Source organism: Schistocerca cancellata, chromosome 2 (genome assembly GCF_023864275.1).
Source record: "Schistocerca cancellata isolate TAMUIC-IGC-003103 chromosome 2, iqSchCanc2.1, whole genome shotgun sequence".
Taxonomy (NCBI): domain Eukaryota; kingdom Metazoa; phylum Arthropoda; class Insecta; order Orthoptera; family Acrididae; genus Schistocerca; species Schistocerca cancellata.
This window is the reverse complement of record NC_064627.1, coordinates 333,073,174-333,080,858: the sequence shown is the minus strand read 5'-3', so window position 1 is coordinate 333,080,858 and position 7,685 is coordinate 333,073,174. Positions and strand designations below refer to the sequence as shown.

Sequence of the window (7,685 nt, the reverse complement as noted above, 5' to 3'; positions counted from 1 at the left end):
TATGCAGTTAAGGAGGGGTGCAATGGGGTACACTCATCCACAGTTGAGGAACTGCATGAAGCAAAAACATTGGCTCCTGTCTGGCAATGCCGACATATTAATGTCAGCGCTGAACTCATGTGACACCTTATAGTGCCATAGCAAGTAGATGACACAGCAGTCGGTCTTCCATCATGTGGCCCTATGGGTCTGATGGTGGCGTTAAACTTTTTCAGTTCATATTATTCCCTTCTTATTTTTTCATTTTTACATATTGCGTAGAAATCTTCTCTGGTAAGCGTCAGATTTATACAGATCGTTAGCTTCATACAATGATAATTCTCGCTGCAGAATATTCTTTCTGGACACCTAACTATGATATTTTACTAGGAATTACAACGTGAAGAGCTTCCCCTGAAAACTCTATGATTTCGATAGTAACTTTTCCAGAATTTTCTCAAGTCCCTAATAATATTCGTAGGAAATTGATTTCAGGACTACATTTTATTAACCATCTCATCAACAATTCCTGAACTTCATTGTAGACTCGATACAACACAAATAAAAAAGAGCAGTAGTAATTTTGGAGGGTAAACGCTTATGTTGCCAACGGCCTTGCCGGAGTGGTAACACCAGTTCCCGTCAGATCACCGAAGTTAAGCGCTGTCGGGCTAGGCTAGCATTTGGATGGGTGACCATCCGATCCGCCGAGCGCTGTTGGCACGCGGGGTGCATTCAGACCTTGGGAGATAAACTGAGGAGCTAGACTATGCAATCAAAAGTATTTGGACACCACCAAAAACATACGTTTTTCGTATTAGGTGCATTGTGCTGCCACCTACTGCCGGGTACTCCATATCAGCGACCTCAGAAGTCAATAGACAAGTGAGAGAGCAGAATTGGGCGCTCTGCGGAACTCAGGGACTTCGAAGGTGTTCAGATTATTGGGTGTCACTTGTGTCATACGTCTGTAGGCAAGATTTCCACATTCCTAAACATCCCTAGGTCCACTGTTTCCGATATGATAGTGAAGTGCTAACGTTTAGGGACACGTACAGCACAAAAGCGTACAGGCCGACCTCGTCTGCTGACAGGGACCGCCGACAGTTGAAGAGGGTCGTAATGTGAAATAGGCACACATCTATCCAAACGTTGTGTGGAGTGACGAATTACGGTACACAATGTGGCGAACCTATCGCAGGGTGTGGGTATGGCGAATTCCCTGTGAACGTCATCTGCCCAAGTGTGTAGTGCCAACAGTAAAATTCGGAGGCGTTGGTGTTATGGTGTGTTCCTGTTTTTCATGGAGGGGGCTTGCACCCCTTGTTCTTTTGCGTGGTACAGGCCTGCATTGATGTTTTAAGCACCTTCTTGCTTCCCACTGTTGAAGAGCAATTCGGGGATGGCGATTGCATCTTTCAACAGGATCGAGCACCTGTTCATAATGCACGGCCTGTGGCTGAGTGGTTACACGACAATAACATCCCTGTAATGAATTGGCCCGCACAGAGCCCTGACCTGAATCCTATAGAACATCTTTGGGATGTTTTGGAACGCCAACTTCGTGCCAGGCCTCACCGACCGTCATCGATACCTCTTCTCAGTGCAGCACTCCGTGAAGAATGGGCTGCCATTCCCCAAGAAACCTTCTAGCACCTGATTAAACGTATGCCTGCGAGAGTGGAAGCTGTCAGCAAGGCTAAGAATGGCCCAACACCATATCGAATTCCAGCGTTACCGATGGAGGGCGCTACGAACTTGTAAGTCATTTTCAGCCAGGTGTCCGGATACTTTTGATCACATCGTGTACTTGTCTGAGAAGTAGCGGCTCCGGTCTCGTAAACCGACATACGGCCGGATCCCCTCCACCATGCCATGATGCCAACATAAATACCGAGATGACATCCTTGTTTCTTCCTGTAGTTACAGCGTGAATCTACTTGTTTTCCGAGGTTGGAGCACAACAAAAAAGTAGACGGGGCAGGGGTAGAGGCGATATTCGTAGAAGGCTTCGCATCATTTGTTAATAGAAACCACCAACAGATCCTTCCGTGCAAGGAGGACGAAGTTATTGAAATCAGTTGTCCGCAATCTTAGGTCATGTCTCAAACAACTTAAAGTGATATGATAACCATCCGAAAATCGGTAAGATAGTTCTGACGTCCCTCAGGACCATAATGATGGCTATTCACATTCTAATTCCTGTAACCGGCCGTAAAAGTGGCCTATTAACTTTTATGTCTCCTTAGTTTTAACAAGTAATGGACATTTTAATGAGGGTGATCTCGATCCCTTTGTTTCCTCATTGACTCCTTACAGCAGCTGTTTGCTGTTCATATTTAGTTCTCAAAATTTCTCGAAGAAATGAGGCATCACATAACAACCATCTACCCAGCGATCAGAAGGTGCCCATTTTGTTGCTATCTCTGCGGTGCTACCACGGCACGTATACACGACAGTGCGTAATGGTCATTTGACCAACCATTGGACCCAGACCACATACGTCTAACCGTGGTTCAATTCGTATGTTGTAGTTATACAGAAACGGGCGATATATGAGAGGACCCAGTACTCCGCAACATTTATTGCAACTTCGCCATCTTACGAACTGAAAGGCTCCACAACTGTCCGGCTGACCAAACAACATCTAAAGCAACTGCTCTGAATGCGATCTACTATCACATCTGTCACTTTACTGGGCACTGTCCAGACGCGGTTATTGACAAGCTCCCGATAACAACTGATCTGGCTTTAGTAGCGGCCGTCCCTTTATGTGTACAGCTGCTTACGGTTTAAAGGCGGATGCTTTGAGGCGGGGTCCGCTAGTGGTGCGGCTTCCTCCAGATTCTCGTCTCTACCAGTGCCACCACTCTGAGCTATACTTATCGATAGTGAAGCTAGGCTGTTTTTCATTGTTGTTCTAAAAAAAGCTGGTAGGTCGCAAAAAGTAGTCAGTAAATGTTAATGGGGCTCCTCCATTTTCATAGCGCGCTTTAGGGGTGGGCCATCATCAGATGACCTGCTAAATTAATAATACACTTTCACACGACAAATGCGAACACATGCAGGAACGCAGACAAAGGTTTTCGACTTTTGAGGCTTGGAGCTACTGCATTTACATAATGACAGAAATACTGATTGACATATAGGCAGCTAGCAAATGTATGAATATAGCGGCTCTCAGTACCGCGTAAGTAAGCTCGCTTTGATGGCGTGCGAGTAGTGGAGCTGTAGCACGCTAGGATAGGATAGTGAGCCATTACTTTTTAACAAGATTTAGTTTACAAACGGTTCCAATGGCTGTGAGCTCTATGGGACTTAACATCTGAGGTCATCAGTCCCCTAGAACTGAGAACTACTTAAACCTAACTAACCTAAGGACATCACACACATCCACGCCCGAGGCAGGGTTCGAACATGCAATCGTAGCAGTCGCGCAGTTCCGGACTGAAGCCTCTAGAAACGCTCGGCCACAGCTGCCGGCTTTAGTTTACAATAATACCAGATATTTATACAAATTTAAAGAGGCGTGTATTTCATGATAACATAAAAGCAAAGTAAAACATGTTTAAGACAAACGGTAAGAGATAAAAAATTAGTTAAATCGTATTTGCAAAGTAACTTCTTTTACTTAACAATGTATGTACGTCACAAATAAAACTAAAGCTAATGAAAAATGTGAAAGAGAAATTAAGCTAGCACCTCATCAAATATGCTGAAAAAACATTGTCCATTACTTGAAACTTGTTCATTGATTACACTACCTGAGTAATGCGGAATGCTTAAAGTACTCCCATTAGTACGTAACTGGTGGCCACTGTCCCTCAAACAACAGCCCAGAAAGCTGCCAATACTTGCATAATTGTGCTCCCTGAACCTTGTTTTACAATCATACCCGTTAGCTAAACCAACCGTTACTGTCGAATTCATTTCTTCGTTGATTGGAACATTGTCCAGTCCTAACTTCGCCATCCAATAGAGTATTGATGGAAAGGACGCATGTTCGTGTGCAGCTTGGTGACAAGAGTCAGCTGCAATAATTAGGTCTATTGTAGTTGGCTGATGATGATTATCTATGTTCAGTTTTGTAAGGTATCAGGCAAATACATCACCTTCCATGAAAACCCTGACATGATAAGCAAATCCAGCAGTATGTCACATAGCTCCGAATAAATCCTGACATTAAATTAACCAAGGTAATACGATCAATGAGTGAGCAAATGGAATACCACAGACTAACACAAGAATGTCTAAATGCATGTCATACCTACCCACCGTGAAACAGACGCAGTTCCGAGGGGAGAAACGAGAACAGAAGCCAAGAGCAGAGCCGTGTAGGCTAGAAGGCCCTACGATAAGAGCGGGACAATGGGACACCCGCTTCCCCAGCCGACCGCCAAGAGGCCCATCCCCCAGCCCATGTTAAAAGATAGAGCCCTCCAGAAGAACAGTATAGATCTCATGATAACACTAAAAGGGCCACACCAGCTGCAAGTTTTAGCGAGAGACTATACGCATCTCTGTTACGTAGCAAACATTAAAATCATTGCCCCACCACGAAAAATATAATGTTTCTCATTGGATAGACAGAACTTTTGCAGGCGGAGCTTAAGGTTAAGGCACTGATTGGTCAGTTGAAAACACAGCCAGATATCTTTTTCTTAAACCAACTTCGGTAAAAAGTAGTAAGGATAAGTTTGAGAGAGTTGCTACCGAGACAGCGAGGTGTGTGGAGCTGCGCCGCCAGCCGCCCCTGACGCTGCCTAACCACCGACAAGGTAATGAACGCACGCGATGCCTCATAAGAGCGCATAAGGCTTCACTCAGAACTGCAGAAGTCTCATCTGTTACATCCCCTTTTTACGCAATACTAGTGTCGATCGTCAATTAAACTTCGTGGTATTCACATTTGCTACTTGAAGTTAAAATCTGAAATACGATGATTTTTCTTATATAATTATTGAGAAGCCACATCAGCCACTGTAATTTACCACACGCTAAATAAGTAATTAAAGATAATTGAGGATCACTGTAGACCATTTTTGATAGTTTTCTCTTTTATGAAAGTTAATTTAAACCTAGATTATAGATGTGTTATGGCATAGGTCATCCTTCGATCCATTATAGAACTTGGAAACCCATTCAGGGAATATTCGCTCACATTTTACTTGAACGCAGTTGGTTTTTATCATCCTGTATTAAAATATTTCCTTTTATCAGTAGAGCAATTTATAAACAATGTTTTGTGAGTAGAACAAAAATTCCAATGGTAAACTTAACTGCTGTTTTGACGTTATTTTACCAGATAACTAAAAATAGGAATGCCTTGAACCCCTTCCACTAAATTTAGTTAGTATTAAGATTCTTATACAGGGAGTGCAGTGGAGCTGATGCTGAAATCATTAAGTATTTGATTATATCATCGCTTGTCTCACTGAACTCTTCTGAACTCTACATGTCATGTGGGGTTGGCGTCTCCTTACCAGCAACAGGTCCCAGGTTCAAACTAGTCAGTTCCCTAAAAAACACGCTCAGGGCGTCGTCGGGCGAAAGTGGTAGGGAGACACGACTTAGAACAATCAGACACCACGCAGAATGTTAGAGTTTTCAGCCCACTCTTGAAATTTGCAGATATAGCAAATTTAACGAACCGTAATTTTCCAATTCTACCTTAACGCAAAACTACTCATAACTAGAACCGTCAGATACAGCAAAACTCGTCATGTTGCGATAAAGTTCCATCATTGCGTTATCTGTGGCATTGTCGAAAAGGTAACGCCGAATCACTCCATACAACCAAATTCCTCTCCAAACAATAGCTCGTTCTGCATGCAATGGTTGTGAAGCATTAAGTGAAGACCTTCCCGCCCCATATGCCATAATTATTCTAGGTAACGTAGTGGAAAATCCTTCTTACCGTTAAAGATGACATTTCTGACAAAATTGTCGTCCACGTTCTGGTTTCCCAACCATCAATCGGCTAATATACATCAGCTGACAGCAGCTGTTGCAGAAAAAATATCCAGGTAGTGTCATCCCACGCCACGGAGGCCACAACTGGGCACCGAGGTCTTGTGACACGTCGCTGCCAGAGTATTTCCTGTGGGGTACATGGAATCCACTTGTTACGCAAACGAATCTAGAACAGTTTCTGAATCAAAGAGGCAAATTGAGTGCGTCGTTGCGGAACTCGATCCAGAAAGGGATGAAAATGTCATTAAAAAGTCTTGTAAAAAAAGTAAGAGGTTGCAATCAAAGTTTTAATGGGCATTTGTCCTATATTATTTTCCATATGTAAGCGCATCCCACATTAATGAGTACATATTTCAAAAATTTCAGCTCTTCGACTTCATTCAAAAAGTAAATTGCGCTGCCTTATTGGGACACCCTTTAGTTTCTTTCTCTGTTAAGCAAATATTTTTTCCTGTAATTCGGATATAGTCAAGTCCAAACGATAATGAATACTATCATCATTGCTCAAGAACGAGCTAACAAATGTGTAATTTTTATGTTGATACTAGAAGAGCTAAAAATACAATATCCTTATTGCCAAACGGTTATCATACAAATACACTCGTAGTTAAGATCGTTTATTGTTCACTGCATTTCACGAATAACTAATACTATGTTCCAGAATAACGTCTTATGAAACCACGTCATGGCCACGGTTTGTGTTCTCATGGGAACAATGACAAAATTTGTTACATTTATGTCTCGTATACATTCCTATTGCCTTTCGTCACCTTTGGTGATGCACCAATAATTTTGTTTTTATTATAGTCACACTAAATGTAAGTAATGGAACACGTTTAAAAGTGTACCCTCAGAGCCACACTAATTCATCAAAAATATGTTCTACAGAGACGGGACAGAATGTAATGGCTCTTAAACTCAACGGTGAACATACCAACAAGAGAAATTCAAATTATTTCGTATCTGTTGATGCATCACGGACATGGGACATCCGCTGGACAGGTGCCAATATGTTCCTGCATGTCGTGAATTCAAAACCGTGTCCCAAGAACTTCATTCGTAGACTTGATTGCAAGTCTTGGTGATTTTCCTCTCTTAAGACTTAGTAAATAGTTAATCTTCCATTCCATGTGGGACTGAGGTCCATTGTCAAGATCAGTACGATGTGTTACTCCCTCCCCCCCCCCCTCACACACACGCACACAAACAGGCACGAAAAATTTTTTTCATTTATTGCGGCGTGGATGCAAAGATCCAACGAATGTCATCTTAAGGAATTTCTCGTCGTACGCCAGACACATGCTGTGTTATTTCATGAAGATTACTTTCTGGAGGCCGGTACTGTCGAAACGATTTCTCGTCGCATCCCTTGTATGCTCTATGGAAAATAAATCAGCGGTCCAGGCAAGTCCGTACGTCCCTTCAGGCGTGTGTGTTGTGAACTGCATTATCCTGCTGGAACATGCTATTTTGTACTCTGTTCATGAACGGCAGAGCAACAGAGTTAACTATTCTAGTCATATACTGGCAAGTATTCAGCCTCCCTTCAACAGTTACCCAGGGTCTGGAGAGGCATGGGACTCAAGAATCACGTCTTCCTGTGACAATTCACTAGGTCGTCCGCGGGCACACTGGCTTCAGTGTGACCGTCACAAAGCGAAACTAATTGCTGAACACCGCAGCATGTCACTCACGGTCAGTGTCACAGTTCACTATGGCCCTACACAATGCCA

General features: G+C 43.0%; 1 pseudogene; it reads left to right on the top strand.

Annotated features, from left to right (window-relative positions):
* The first annotated feature begins 584 nt into the window (after nt 1-584).
* LOC126163395 (5S ribosomal RNA) lies at nt 585-702 on the top strand (annotated as a pseudogene).
* The last annotated feature ends 6,983 nt before the right edge of the window (nt 703-7,685 follow it).